We start from the raw sequence: 16,346 nt of genomic DNA, 5'->3' as shown, positions 1-16,346 counted from the left end.
GATGAACCGCCATATGTATCATCAAACTATTTTGCATTTCCTAAATAGCGAATTTTAAGGAATCGCTATTTAGGAAATGCAAAACGGTATGTATGTACAAAATCGGTATTAAATAGCGATTCTTTACCATTCCTAATTTGCGATGAGCAAATTGCTAATTGCAAATTACCCATTCATTTCCATGGGCCAGGAGGCCCATAGGAATGAAGGTGCAATTTGCGATTAGCAATTAGCTAATCGCAAATTAGGAATTTTTCCAAGGGTGCAGGGGTGTCTCAAGAACACCCTGCTGCACCCCCTGAAAAAGAAATTTGGGGGCATATGGCGCACATACATGCCCTAAGGGCATGTATGGGAGTCATATGGCACCTTTTGTTTTTTGAAAAAAAAGCTTTTTGAAAAGAATTTGCAAATTACCACCAACTAGAAGTTGGTGGTAATTTGCAAATCCTTAATGGCATTTTTTGCATATTTTTTGTTTGATACATTGCATTTAAGGAATCGCAAAATTTGCAAATCCTTAAGTGCAATCGCAAAATAAGGAATAGCAAATTTTGCTATTCCTTATTTTGCATCAAAGTTGTTTGATACATACCATTTGTCTAATTAGCATTCGCAAAGGCCGAAATTCGCAGAATTTCGGCCTTTGCGAATGCTAATTAGCTTGATACATATGGCCCCAAGTGAGGCCTGTCTTGCAACATGGTGCATCTTTTGCATCACTGCTGCATCGGTTTCATGTGGCACGTTTTTTTTACAGCATGACACATCTGCCTAAATGCATCAATTTGTAATTTTGTCGCCTCATAGCAAATCTTTTGCACCGCCGCTGCATCACAAAAGTGACGCACAGTGGCGCAAAAGAGGCATACACCTATCATAAATCTGTCCCTAGCATTTTAAATGATTAATTCAGGATGACGATAAGGTGTGGCCTATCCAGAGGTTTGTTTAAGGTGAGGCCTACTCAGGGTTGCAGATCAAAGTTACGCTTGTTGAAGAATACAGAGGAGATAATACATGTAAAGGCCTACCAATGAAGTAAGTGATGTCCACTTCATTGCGCCAGTCATCATAAATCTATCCCTAAGCTTCTTATCTTGTTAGAGATGAACCGCCATATGTATCATCAAACTATTTTGCATTTCCTAAATAGCGAATTTTAAGGAATAAATAGCGATTCTTTACCATTCCTAATTTGCGATGAGCAAATTGCTAATTGCAAATTACCCATTCATTTCCATGGGCCAGGAGGCCCATAGGAATGAAGGTGCAATTTGTGATTAGCAATTAGCTCATCGCAAATTAGGAATTTTTCCAAGGGTGCAGGGGTGTCTCAAGAACACCCTGCTGCACCCCTGAAAAAGAAATTTGGGGGCATATGGCGCACATAAATTTTAAAAACATTCCTTTACCTCAAAAACGATTTTCAAGTCATAATTTGAAAACACTGCCCACGGGGAAATGACTTAAAATGTCCTTAAGACACATGAAAGTGTTTTTTTAAAGCCTTTGCAACTTTTTTGGGTCACTTTTAACATGGCTATGTAACTCAAACAATCAAAATCTAAATTTGCCAAGCACAGGTGGGAGCATATTTACAAGGAATTTGCACCACGGGGAAAGGTCTTTTAATTTAATATGGGAAAAATAACATCAGAGACACTAAAATGCCTTATAAAGAAGCATACACCATTATGTCCTTGTCATAAATTTTAAAAGCATTCCTTTACCTCAAAAACGATTTTCAAGTCATAATTTCAAAACACTGCACATGGGGAAATGACTTAAAATGTCCTTAAGACACATGAAAGCATTTTTTTAAAGCCTTTGCAGCATTTTGGGTCACTTTTAACATGGCTATGTAACTCAAACAATCAAAATCTAAATTTACCATGCACAGGTGGGAGCATATTTACAAGGAATTTGCTCCACGGGGAAAGGTCTTTTAATTTAATATGGGAAAAATAACATCAGAGACACTCAAATGCCTTATAAAGAAGCATACACCATTATGTCCTTGTCATAAATTTTAAAACCATTCCTTTTCCTCAAAAACGATTTTCAAGTCATAATTTGAAAACACTCCACAGCTCCTATGCACAAAAACACCCTGTCATACTAATACTTCACATTTTCTCCAATTACAATTTCTCAAAGAAACAAAATCTATTTGTAAAACACGAGACAAAGCAACATTTTAAAAACACAACTTTCTTCATAATTTTCTCCTTAAAGCACACTATTCTCTATCTAAATTAAAGAAATCTTTTCTCACCTTAGCAAATACTTTATGAGTTTCAAAACAGTCTCAGAAACACACCAATTTGTCTTCAGCAGAGCAAAAGGTATGCACTCCAGAGTCTGCAGCTATCAAAAGCACAGAAATGCTGTAATTCTTCACACATATCTCTCATGTCACCCAATCAAAACTCTTCCCTCACTTTTTTCAAATCAAAACCCTTCCCCCCTCTGCCCTCTCTGCCTTTTTTGCATAGCAACCACCTCTTGGAAGACCTCTGGTGTTTGCAAGTTCACACAACAATGTTTCAATTGAACTCTGAACTCTCAGTGCACCTGCATATCCAGTGCAATCTTTCATTTAATGATTTTTTATTGACCATTCAAAATACATCTTTCAAAGAACACATCCATGCACCCTAACTTTCTGTTTTCAGCAATCAAAATCAACCAATCACTGTTACTGCTTCATTAACACAGAAACTCCACAATTTTTTTCATTTTAAACTCTTATTTTTTCAACTGCCATTTCATTGCCACACTTCATCTGACTGCAGCAGAACCTTCTCTCACCATGTTTTCTGTCTGGATTGTTGGACATAGTTACATCTATTGGGCTCAGAGGTATGCTGAGAACAGAAATTTACCTAACCTCAATTTACAAGATGTGGAAATTAAGTGGTTTGGCCACAGAGGATTAAAATGTCACCAATTGATACCATTGGTGAAAACCTTTATGCATTTGCCAAAACCTGACCTGTTAATTGTGCACTGTGGAGGTAATGATTTGGGCACTTTGACTGGGGTAGGTCTGGAAATGCTTTTAAAGGACACCTTCGAGCAATTGATGGCACTTTTTCCTCAAACTGCCTTGGTATATTCAAATATATGCCAAAGACAGAAATGGAGGTGGTCAAACCAATTTTGTCCACAAATTGAGAAGTCGAGGAAGCATGTAAACAAATCTGTTTCAGCTTACATGAGAGACCATGGAATGGGCTCCATGTACAACAATAACTTGCGTTTCTACATGCAAGATATCTACAGAGGAGATGGAGTTCACTTCTCAGATGAGGGCAACAGAATTTTCATTCTGAATTTAAGACTGTGCATTGGTAGCTACTTATAAGTACCTAAATGTACCATAAACCCAAAAGCTCTTCTCAGAGCTACCCTACATCTGATCACTCACAATTATTATTTTTCTCTAACTTTTTTCACTAATTTTCAACAAAGTACGCTCCCCGGGGCGCTACCCGGTACGCGAACCGGAAGCTAACCTCGCGAAATTTTAAATTGTTTTTTTTTTCTCGCACATATAAGCCTCCTCAGCCACCCTCAGAAAACCTAGGGGGTCAAGATAAGTCTACCGTGCCCCCTTCTACCCATTCTGAACATTATTTGCCCTCCATCTTGTATCTTAAGTCGACCGAAACACAAAATGGTGGACTCCCGTTACGCTTCAGGTTCGCGTACCGGGGCGCTCGCCAGTTCGCGTACCGGGTCGCTCCCTGGGAAGCGCACCATCAAAAAAGGTGGGAAAGTAATTTACAGAAAAACGACTGGAGACACTCTCACCAAATATAGATTAGCTCATACTACATACCAATCCCTATCATTTTCACAAATTTGATTGAAATTCCATTTAGCCATTTAGCCTGTAGACCTCTCTAAATACCGTGAGGTAAATTACTTCACAAAACACATCTGAAGTGTTGGAATTGACAACCAATGAAAATGTTACTTTCATTTTCTACTTTTTTTACCTGACATTTGATTCGTTATATACCTGAATATATTTAAAGGAAGAGAAGGGAACACAGCCATTTTGACTACTACTTCCTGGTGTACATTTCAATTGGATTTTCACTAATCACTTCAACTTCTTTGTAAAGGTAAGTTGTTATTTTAAAAACTGAAGTATATTGTGCACTATAAGTTAATATGGTAAACTTTTTCTGATAGTTATATACTATCCCTCTGTAGTAGTTATAGATTTAGATAGACTTCTCTGTTATAGTTATGGATGGAGTTAGGCTTCTCTTGTATAATTATGAATTTACTTACGTTAAATCACATACACTTTTTTATATTCCTACTTCCACTCTGATACTATACACTGCCCAAAGATAAATTCACTGATAAAAACTGCCTATCTAAAATTAATCCCAACAGTGCCCTATCTCTACTAATATATTTTTTTTTAATCCAAATTTCAGGCAAAATGGAAGGCGAACACAAAGTTTCATTTCAAATTGTCCTGCAAGAGAGCAGCCAAGAAATAATTGATTCAAATTATATAGAATTTATGGATGAAACTTGGGACCAAGAACTACTGCAATGTGTGCAAGCAGTAGATGACCTCCTTCAAAATGAGGACATTTTACACCCTCAGAGATTACAAACTATGTTCAATGAAAATAATGACATTTCAGACAGTGAAATGTTAGAAAGTTTATTAAATTTTGAAACACAATCACAATAGTAAATAATTGCTTAAAAAATAAAGAAATTAAAAAATAATCAACAAAACCAACAATCAATTAACATACAGTATTTGAAAAGTCTATCATTCTTTTTTCCTTATAGTACGCTCCCCAGAACGCTTCCCGGTTCGCGAACCGGACGCTCCCCACGCAAAAAAAAACCAATTTTTTTTTTTTGCCCTGCGGGGCCCTTTTAAAGCCTCCACATCAAACCTAGGGGGTCAGGGAGGATCTACTATGCCCCCTTATGGTCATTTGCCCCTTTGTTTTGGCCTCCTCCTGTCTCTCGATCCTACCGAGAGACAAGATGGCGGCCGCTCCGGACTGTTTATAATGTTGACAGACACCGGAGAGCCAATCAGCTTCGCTTCGCGAAGTTCCGTTACGCGTCAAGTACGCGAACCGGAGCGCTGCCCGGAGCGCGCTTACAGATATATATCTTTTTTTGAACGTTAATTTCTCAAAATCCACTGGAGCACATATATTGAGACCTAGCAAAGGCACATCGGGCTAACAGTCCCTTCAATTTTGCCAAGTTTGGTGCAAATCCATTCAGCCGTTCGGGCTAAAAGTGAGGCCAACCGCCCTATGGAAATTAACATGGGAAAAACATGTTTTGGGACCCCACTTTTTTCTCGGCCCCCCCTTGACGAACCCCCCCCCAAAATTTTAGGGGCTGCTCAGAAACAAAATGTTCCATTTTCCTGAAAATTTCAGCCAATTCCGTCCACAAACGCCAAAGTTATTAGACATAGAATTTTCAAAAATCCCATAGGGAAAAAATCCTAAATATATCTACCTACTGGCGACCGCCAGTAGGTAATATATATATATATATATATATATATATATATATTCACTGAAAAAACCATAGGTTATAGACCATATATAGTTAGGAATTAGCATTTAAAAAACCTTATTTTACTCACACAAAACCATTGAAATTCCATACATAGTTAGTTGCACTAACTATATATCGCGCACCTGCAATCCACTGCTGATCATGTCACATATTACATCATTCATGACATGGTCAGTGACATCACTGATGACATCACTGATGACATCTCAAATGACATCACTGATGACATCATCCAGTGACTGTGTGTTTCTGTAAAGTTTAAATATGTTTGACATATTGAAGAATGAGTGGATGTATAAGTGTCTGGATGAAGGATTTAGTAGGTGCGTGACTGACTGTATGAGTGAGTGATTAAATGTGTCTCACTGAATGCATGGGTTAGTGACTAAACTGTCTTAATTTGTGCATCATTATGTCTGTTGTTCTGTAAACTGCTGCATGTGTTGATCATTAGCTATACGAGAGGCTATATGTGTTATTAATTGGTTGCCCAAGTATTTCTATGGGAGATTGAGTTTGTGTGGGGGTGGCTGGAAGGTGTGTGACTCTATGCATAGATGTGTGAACAGTTTATTCACTAGGTGTATGAGTTCAAGAGTGCATGTGGAAACAGCTACATGGGCAGTTGACTGTGTGCATGAGTGTATTGATGAGTGAATGGATATCTCAATGCTACATGTCATAGTAAGTACATATGTAAAACACAGTACATGTGAGAGTTGGCATATATAAATAACTGTGCATGAGAGCCACCGAATGAGTGAGTGGTTGTATCGATCATTGTGAACTTGTATCAGGGATTGTATAAGAGAGTAAATATGTGTTAGTATATGTTTCAATAAGTAAGGTGTGTTTAACTGTATAGTTGAAGAAATGGAGATGAGATTGTTTCTTTGCATGACTGACTGGGTGTGTGAGTAACTCCATGGATGAGTGGCAGTGTGTGAGTGTCTGTATACACTGAGTGTATCTAAGGTTATATTAGAGTCTGAAGAGGTTTATCGTATTAGCACAAGAATGATGTCAAATGAGATGTCATCAGTGATGTCATCAGTGATGTCATTTGAGATGTCATCAGTGATTTCATCAGTGATGTCACTGACCATGTCATGAATGATGTAATATGTGACATGATCAGCAGTGGATTGCAGGTGCGCGATATATAGTTAGTGCAACTAACTATATATGGAATTTCAATGGTTTTGTGTGAGTAAAATAAGGTTTTTTAAATGCTAATTCCTAACTATATATGGTCTATAACCTATGGTTTTTTCAGTGAATTTTCAAGGTTTTGTAAATGCTAATTCCTAACTATATATGGTCTATAACCTATGGTTTTTTCAGTGAATTTCAATGGTTTTTTAATAGCAAATATCATAAGCTGTCGAATGTCAAGTACGTGGTAAGTGAAAACATTTTCGTGTTTATGCACACTGATCTGCTTTGAATGGTGCCCCCCCCCCCTCATTTCTATTAGGAGTACTCTCTCTTTGCAGATAGTGAAAGGTAGTTAACGCAGGTCTTTGCCCCCATTGTAATCCGTCGTGCCTGCTTCTCTCTCCATTTGATTGATTGTTATCCAAGTATTTACTGTTTTAGAATTAGTTCTCTTTGGTTCATTCTCTATTTACAAACAAACACAGAGTCGCAATACTCTGTATAGTCTTTGCAGATAACGAAAAATCGTGTAAAAAAAAAAGAAAAGGAATCGAGCAAAATCAGTAGGCCACTAATGGGATCTCTTTTTGACCTCGCTAAAATAGAAACATTAGGAACAACCCCTCATGACAAATACAAAACTAGTGAGATGAACTGAACTCCACACAATGATGGCTGCAAAACAGCTCGGCTCCGCCACCCACCCCGCCCAAAATAACGATAAAGAACGGCTGCCATGATTGGTTGCGGAATGACCACGACGGAGCTACGAAATGGTGCTGCTCTCATGCTAACCCCAGCTTCAGTCTGAAACATCCAGAAACACTGTAGACTACCAATTCGATCAGTTCCGGTAGCGCCCCAATGTAACCCGGTAGAGAAGAACTAGCTCTCCCCTCTTTGACTGATGGTTCTTGTTGCCTGTCCCTTCTGTTGTCATTTAACAGAACTATTTAGCCTGCTGAAAGGGGTTGTGTTCCGACCGCTGGTTGGTGGAGACATTTTGACTATATTCTGTACCTGCGTTGTCGCGTAATGCGTCATATGACGCGCCGCGTTAGCGCATCCGGAAGTCATCCGGGGCGCGCAGCGCGTAACGTAAGCATAACAAGTCATGTGACTTGTTAATAAAACTTTTCATTGGTTCATTTTACTTTTCTTATTGTAATGATGAAAGGCTTGGTCATATGACCTAAAAATTACGCTTTTCATTACTTCCGAACATTATTTTTTCTTAAATATATGTTATAATGTTCCAGGCTAATGTACTTTCCCGGAAATTTTACAACTGTCCTGCAAGTAAAATATATTCTTTTTTCGAGAAAAAGAGTGTTTCTTCGTCCCATGACGGAGCCGTTGAGCAAAAGAGGGTCGACCTGCTGTCTTAGTCGCCGATACGCCTGAATATGAGATTCTTATCGATCACTTTATGTTGCAGGAATAGAAAACACAACAGCCCTTGACCATTTATCTTTACTGCGTTCCTTCGTATTATACCTTTTACCCTTCATGTAATTGGTCTGCTTTATTTCACTTGCCTTTTAATGATTCTAAAACAGTCACTATTATTAAAAACTTTACCAATGTATATACTACTACCATGTTTTCTTTTAAAAACCTTTATTGTGAAAATTTCATTATACAAATACGAGCCTATAACCACGTGGGCCTGCCACAGAGCAAACTGTAATCGTATATGATGAATAGACATTTACACTGTAGAGGAACGTAACGGGCGGGCCATTAGGTTGCAAGAACTAAGGTGTCTAACAGTTACGGAATCGGTGGACGTACATTTTATAATTAAAATACGACAGGGCCAGTTACAATAAAATTATCTAGATATACATTTGCGGGCAAGTACCATGGGTGACGTTAATTCGAACTTTCAACAGTACAGTAATCAATAACACATCAGAACTTAATATCAATAGGGATGTCGAAATATTCAATCAATTCTCGTCCCCGCCCGCCATGTGCTTCAAAACTGCATACGTATCTCGTGATTTCAAGGTTCTGCAACCAGTACACAACAAGGAGTTACGAGTCCCATTTATTCCGGCGCCATTTTGGGCGAGGACGGGCAGGTCCAGGATATAGTCAAAATGTCTCTACCAACCATCGACTATGATGATGTTCATATGCTGTATTTATTAGAGTAACACTCATCTGTCCACATGAAATTAATTTGCCACAATCTAAACATGTCATTTTAATCTTTCCAAAGTTCTTCTAAATATTTGGGACCGTTTCCCTTGCCTCTGAAGCTCTCAGTGCCACTTCTTTGATGAATGTACTAGCAGGTCAGGGGTTCTCCTCCAAATCTCTCTTTAATGCAGCACTATAATTAATTGGTGCCACCTCTCCATATGACGATGCATGGTATAGTTACCACAACTATATTTTTTTTCGGTTCCTCTGGAGAGTTCATCGTGGCAGATGAAGCGTGTAACGTACCGGGCATTTACCTTTTTTTGCATGTACAGGAAAGGAAAAAAAAATCGAGCGTCCGAGTTCTAAGGTGTCCCAGGGCCATTTTGGTGGACCAGGCCCAAATCCAAAGAACAGCCATCTCACAGGCTAATGGGGCGACCCACGCCGAGTTTCAGCATTGTAGGATGACCACACAAGTACAGCAACTTGCTAGACATCACCTCGGTGCCATCCGGATCTCGGCGCCCCACTGCAGATGAAGTGCCTCTCAACTATGAAACCACCACGGTGACATCCGGATCTTGGCGCGTTGTGCTGCCTTCGGCCTATTCGCACATCGGTCCGCTACTGACGCCATCTCACAGGCTAATGGGGCGACCCACGCCGAGTTTCAGCATTGTAGGATGACCACACCAGTACAGCAACTTGCTAGACATCACCTCGGTGCCATCCGGATCTCGGCGCCCCACTGCAGATGAAGTGCCTCTCAACTATGAAACCACCACGGTGACATCCGGATCTTGGCGCGTTGTGCTGCCTTCGGCCTATTCGCACATCGGTCCGCTACTGACGCCATCTCACAGGCTAATGGGGCGACCCACGCCGAGTTTCAGCATTGTAGGATGACCACACCAACTTGCTAGACATCACCTCAGTGCCATCCGAATCTTGGCATCTCAACGCCTAGTGGTATCTTCCATACAAAAAATATTGTTACGCTGCCTTTGGCCCCATTCGCACATCAGTCCTCAACTTAGACATCACCTCGGTGCCATCCGGATCTTGGCATCTCAGCGCCTTGTGGTGTCAGTCAGAAAATATTGTTGCGCTGCCTTTGGCCCCATTCGCACATCGGTCCGCTACTGACGCCATCTCACAGGCCAACGGGGCGCCCCACGCCGACTTTCAACATTGTAGGATGGCCACAGAAGTGCGACAACTTACTAGACACCACCTCGGTGCCATCCGGATCTTGGCGCGTTGTGCTGCCTTCGGCCTATTCGCACATCGGTCCGCTACTGACGCAAACTCACAGGCCAACGGGGCGCCCCACGCCGACTTTCAGCATTGTAGGATGGCCACACCAGTGCTGCAACTTGCTGGACACCACCTCGGTGCCATCCGGATCTTGGCGCGTTGTATTGCCTTCGGCCTATTCGCACATCGGTCCCCTACTGACGCCGCCTCACGTGCCAACGTATTTTCTCCGCATTTTATACCCTATGCCGCATAACAGGTCATGTGACTTGTTTATAAAACTTTTCATTGGTTCATTTTACTTTTGGTTTCCGAATGATGGAAGGCTTGATCATATGACCTAAAAACAACACTTTTCATTGGATGAAAACTTTTTTTTTCCCCCAAACGATGAAAGCCCCACCTTGTTTCTGGATGTTTCAGACTAAACTGGCGTCAGCATGAGAGCACCACCATCTCGTAGCTCCGTCGTGGTCATTCCGCGAGCAATCATGGCAGCCGCTCCCCACCAGAAGCCTGCAGGAGTCGGGGCCCCCAAAACTTTTGATGAATTCTCAAGGCGGAGGGGACGCTTTCGAGAATGGGGTCCAAGACCTAGCAGACAAGCGTCCGATTTCCAAGGTGTCCCAGGGCCATTTCAGTGGACCACGCCCAAAAAGGAAAGAGCCTGCCGCCATTTTGAGAGTCCTGTGGCAGCCGCCTATCGCTGCACCGCAAGAGTGGGCGCAACTCAGCTGAATGGCGGATTTTGACACAGTGGACCAAAAACGGACGGAATGGCAACTGAAACGGTAAAGGGGCGCCCCACTACAACAGATGACACTCCACCTGGAGAGTCCCGTTCACGCCGCCTCCCCCGGGGCGCCCCACGCCGTTATTCGGAGCAGCATTGTAGGATACCAAAACCAGTGCGGCAACTTACTGGACATCACCTTGGTGCCATCGTTCTGCTGCCTTGGAACTATTCGCACAACAGTTTGCTACTGATGACCCACCCCCCGCGACGCCCCACGCCGTTATTTGCTGGGTGGCAACTTACTAGACATCACTTTCGTGTCATCTAGATTTCGGCGCGTTCTGCTGCCTTGGAACTATTCGCACAACAGTTTGCTACTGATGACCCACCCCCCGCGACGCCCCACGCCGGAAATCTGGACGTTGTGCTGCGTTGGGACTATTCGCACAGCCGACCGCTACTTCGTTGTTTTTCCTTAAAAATGTTTATATGTTATTACTATTTTTGTTTTCTTGTATATATTTATAAATTATTAAAGTTTTATAATCTTACTACTTTGTCGGAGTGCTATATATTTTTAATGTGACACATAATTGTAAAAACTTTGATGTACAAAGAGTCATCCCTGGAATCTTCCACTTCACGCTCGGTCCCCTCCCCAATCACAATACAGGATGGTTTTCAGATAATAGCAACGCTTCTGCTGTGACGGATCTCATCGAGTGTGGGCCTTGATCTACTATAACTCCTTTGAAGAGGGGTGATTCTTTACAGCTGTGGCCATAAACTACATCTGCAGGGCTAGCTGATAGCCTAGGACCGGCCTGGACAATCGGACACAGAGGAAAAGGAGTGTCAGAGGGTGCGGTAGTGAATAGGGCGAAAGGGAGGTGTCGGGCGGGCACAGGGTGTGATTCTCAGGGAAGAGCAGCGCAGATGGGGGGAGGTTTATTACCCATGCATAAGTCAGAGAGCGGGGGTGACCACTGCCTGGGTGAGATGCTTGCGAGGGTGGGGAGCCATGCTAAGGATCGACAGCATGCACAGAGTGGGTCTGGTCAAGGCATCCAAAATGGCTGCCGTGCACGACAAAAGTGTGGCATTTGAAAAAAGACAAGATGGCGCACACAATGTTTTTCAACAATTCCTGATTTCCTTCGAATCGAACGTTAACAGACGTTGGGGCATATTACCAAAGTTAAGCGATATTTATCCCTAACGATGCATTGCAAAGATTTTTTTACCGTCAGAAATTATCGCAGATAAACCTTGCTATTATCAAGGTTTATCGCAAATACGATAAAAAACGAGCGCAATGCATTAATATCGCTGAAAACTCCGCGATATTCATGCATTACCGAGCTAATGCTCTTAGCCATGTTATCCACCTCCCATTGGATAACATGGCTAAGAACTGCTCAGGGCAGCTGTTACTTTTTGGAGATATTCGCGCTTATCTCGAATATTTCCAAAAGTTGATAATAGGAGATAGCGATGTGAGCGACTGTTTCCAGTCGCTAACATCTTGGCATGCCCACTTTGCATGTCATTAGTGATAAATATCACTCACATGCAAAGTGGGACCCAAGATGGTCGCTATCTCCTACTAGCCGTCGCTAACTGGTGTTAGCAACAGCTAGGTAATACAGATATAATTTTATCTCCGCGAAGCGGAGCGCTGTTACAGATATATATCTTGTTTTTGAACGTTAATTTCTCAAAATGCACTGAAGCACATATATTGAGACATAGCAAAGGCACATCGGGCTACCAGTCCCTAATATTTTACCAAGTTTCGTGCAAATCCATTCAGCCGTTCGATTATTATTATTATTTTTTTTTTTTGCCCCGCGGGGCCCTTTTAAAACCTCCACATCAAACCTAGGGGGTCAGCGAGGATCTACTATGCCCCCTTATGGTCATTTGCCCCTTCGCTTTGGCCTCCTCTTGTCTCTCGATCCTACCGAGAGACAAGATGGCGGCCGCTACGTACTGTTTGGAATGTTTACAGACACCGGAGAGCCAATCAGCTTCGCTTCGCAAAGCTCCGTAACGCGAAAAGTACGCGAAGCGGTGCGCTGTTACAGATATATATCTTTTTTGAACGTTAATTTCTCAAAATCCACTGAAGCACATATATTGAGACCTAGCAAAGGCACATCGGGCTACCAGTCCCTACAATTTTGCCAAGTTTCGTGCAAATCCATTCAGCCGTTCGATTATTATTATTATTATTTTTTGTTGCCCCGCGGGGCCCTTTTAAAACCTCCACATCAAACCTAGGGGGTCAGCGAGGATCTACTATGCCCCCTTATAGTTATTTCCCCCTTTGTTTTGACCTCCTCTTGTCTCTCGATCCTACCGAGAGACAAGATGGCGGCCGCTACGGACTGTTTGGAATGTTGACAGACGCCGGAGAACCAATCAGCTTCGCTTCACAAAGCTCCGTTGCGCGAAAAGTCCGCGAACCAGAGCGCTGCCCGGTCCGCTGTTACAGATATATATCTTTTTTTAAACGTTAATTTCTCAAAATCCACTGGAGCACATATATTGAGACCTACAAAAGGCACATCGGGCTACCAGTCCCTACAATTTTGCCAAAGTTTCGTGCAAATCCATTCAGCCGTTCGGGCTAAAAGTGAGGCCAACCGCCCTATGGAAAACTCAATGTTAAAAACACGTTTTGGGACCCCCCTTTTTTCTCGGCCCCCACTGGACGAACCCCCCCCAAATTTTCAAGGGCTGCTCAGAAACAAAATGTGCCATTTTCCTGAAAATTTCAGCCAATTCCGTCCACAAACGCCAAAGTTATTAGACATAGAATTTTTAAAAAACCCATAGAGAAAAAATCCTAACTATATATACCTACTGGCGACCGCCAGTAGGTAATATATATATATATATATATATATATATATATATATATATATATATATATATATATATATATATATATATATATATATATATATATATATATATTACCTACTGGCGGTCGCCAGTAGGTAGTTATAGTTAGGATTGATTTCCATAGGGAAATTGCAACATTCTATTTGGAATAACTTTGGCGCCGGTTGAGGAATCGGCCTGAATTTTTCAGCAACTTTGCCTCGTGGCGCTCCGCTCCTTCTGTGAAAGTTTGGGGGGGATTCGTCAAGTAGGGGCTGAGATAAAAGGGGGTCCCAAAACGTATTTTCCCCATGTTAATTTCCATAGGGCGGTCGGTCGCACTTTTAGCTCGAACGGCTGAATGGATTTTCACCAAACTTGGCAAAATTGTAGGGACTGGTAGCCCAATGTGCCTTTGCTATGTCTCAAGATATGTGCTCCAGAGGATTTTGAGTAATTTAGGTTCAAAAAAATGTATATATCTTGAGCCGCGCCCCGGTACGCGCACCGGGGAGCGCTCCGGGTGCGCCACGCGACTTGCGCACGAGAAGCTGATTGGCTCTCGGGTGTCTGTAAACATTCTAAACAGTCTGGAGCGGCCGCCATCTTGTGTCTCGGTAGGACCGAGACACAAGAGGTGGGTAAAAACAAAAGGGGGAAATGACCAAAAGGGGGCAGGGTAGACCCCCCCTGGCCCCCTAGGTTTGATGTGGGGGCCATAAAAGGGTCCCAAAAAAAATTACATTTTTTTCGATTTTCACGGGGGGAGCGCCCGGTACGCGCACCGGGGAGCGTACCAGGGAGCGTACTATGGAGAAAAAAGAATAACAGAGTTTTTGAAAAATGTAGCATTTTTTTATAAATTGGAGGTAGTTCTGAAAAGAACTTTTATTTTTTAATTTTGTTTTTTTATATTTTTTTATACTTTTTTAAAACGATTTTATATTTTTGGGGGATTTTTTTCAGGGGAAAAACAAAAACAGGGATTCCAAAACTGCTCAAAAGGAGCAAACATTTTTGAAAAATTAGGGACGGGGAGGGCAGCGGTGTTCCTGTCTCTTTATAGCAATGAGTTCAACGCTCTGCTCCCCATAACAGAGCAGTTCATCAAAGTCCACGCATAGAAATTTTATGCCTGCAAACACCGGCTGCACGTTAGGGACCATTCTTCCACGTGGTGTTCCTGAAGGTGTTGCTCCACCAGTGGAGGTGCTGCTGCCATCTCTTGGTAATTTCCGTGCCAGGTCCCTCACACTCTCCCTGGCATAGTTTTTTGGGTGTCTTCTCTGGACATGCCTAATTAAATTGGCATTTCCAAAGCTATATTTTTTATTAGGATTGCCTCTGGATAAAATACTGCCACATATCTTGCAGGTTACCTTAGCAGCATTAACCTTTTTTTTTCCTTCAGGGATGTCATAAAATTTCCAAATGAAGTGGTCCTTTGTTTTGTGGTGAGGAGGGTCCTCACGCAAAAGAACATCAGAATCACTGCTGGATGACTCCCTTGCAGCCATTGCTGTAGATCAGGAAACTCTGAGAAGCAATAATGCAAAGAACACCTCTTGCTCTCTCCAAGTACAAAGCAATAGTGAGAGAAATGGGTGGATTTCTCAATATTTTGAAAAAAAAATGTTCTGAACGAATGAAAAGTGTTATTTTAAAGTCACATGGCTTGACGCGCTTACGCTACGTGCCCTGGGGTGCGTCGTATGCGATCGCGTGCTTCCGGGTGCGCTTACGGAGTGCGTCATATGACGCATCACACGGCTACGCGATACGTCACGATGTTGTTTTCGTTCGCGGGAATAGCGCTAACGGGACGCTCACCGGTACGCACCCCGGGGCGCACCGCAACATTGCGCTTACCCATGCATTCACCGGTACGCGCCCCGGGAGCGCACCAGGCACTTTATAAAAAAAAAATAAATAAAAAAAAAAAAAAAATTTTTTTTATACAATATAAAATTCATTATAAAAAATATTATTTCATACCTATAGAGATTTGCTATTAAAAAAACGATGAAATTCACAGAAAAACCATAGGTTTCACACCAGTTATAGTTAGGAATTAGCATTTAAAAAACCTATTAAATTCACTGAGAAAACCATAGGTTTGACACCAGTTATAGTTAGCTGAACATTTTACTCATACACACACACACCCCACACACATACCCCCACATACACACACCCCACACCCACCCCTCCCACACACCCCCCACACAACCACACCTCCACCCACACCCAAACACCCCACACACCCACACCCACACACACACCTTACACACCCACACCCCCACCTACACCCACACACCCCACACACCCCTACCCACACACACCTCACTCCTCCCCCACACACAGACACACCTCACAGACACACCCCACACATCCCCCACACACACCTCACCCCTCCCCCACACACACGCACCTCTGACACCCACCCCCCCACACACACACACACACACCACACACACACCTCTCACACACACACACACACACCCACACACAAACTCCTCACACACACACACCCACACACACCCTTACACACACACCCACACAC

The sequence above is a fragment of the Lissotriton helveticus genome, chromosome 4_1 (genome assembly GCF_964261635.1).
Source record: "Lissotriton helveticus chromosome 4_1, aLisHel1.1, whole genome shotgun sequence".
NCBI lineage: Eukaryota > Metazoa > Chordata > Amphibia > Caudata > Salamandridae > Lissotriton > Lissotriton helveticus.
Note: the sequence above shows the minus strand (reverse complement) of the source record.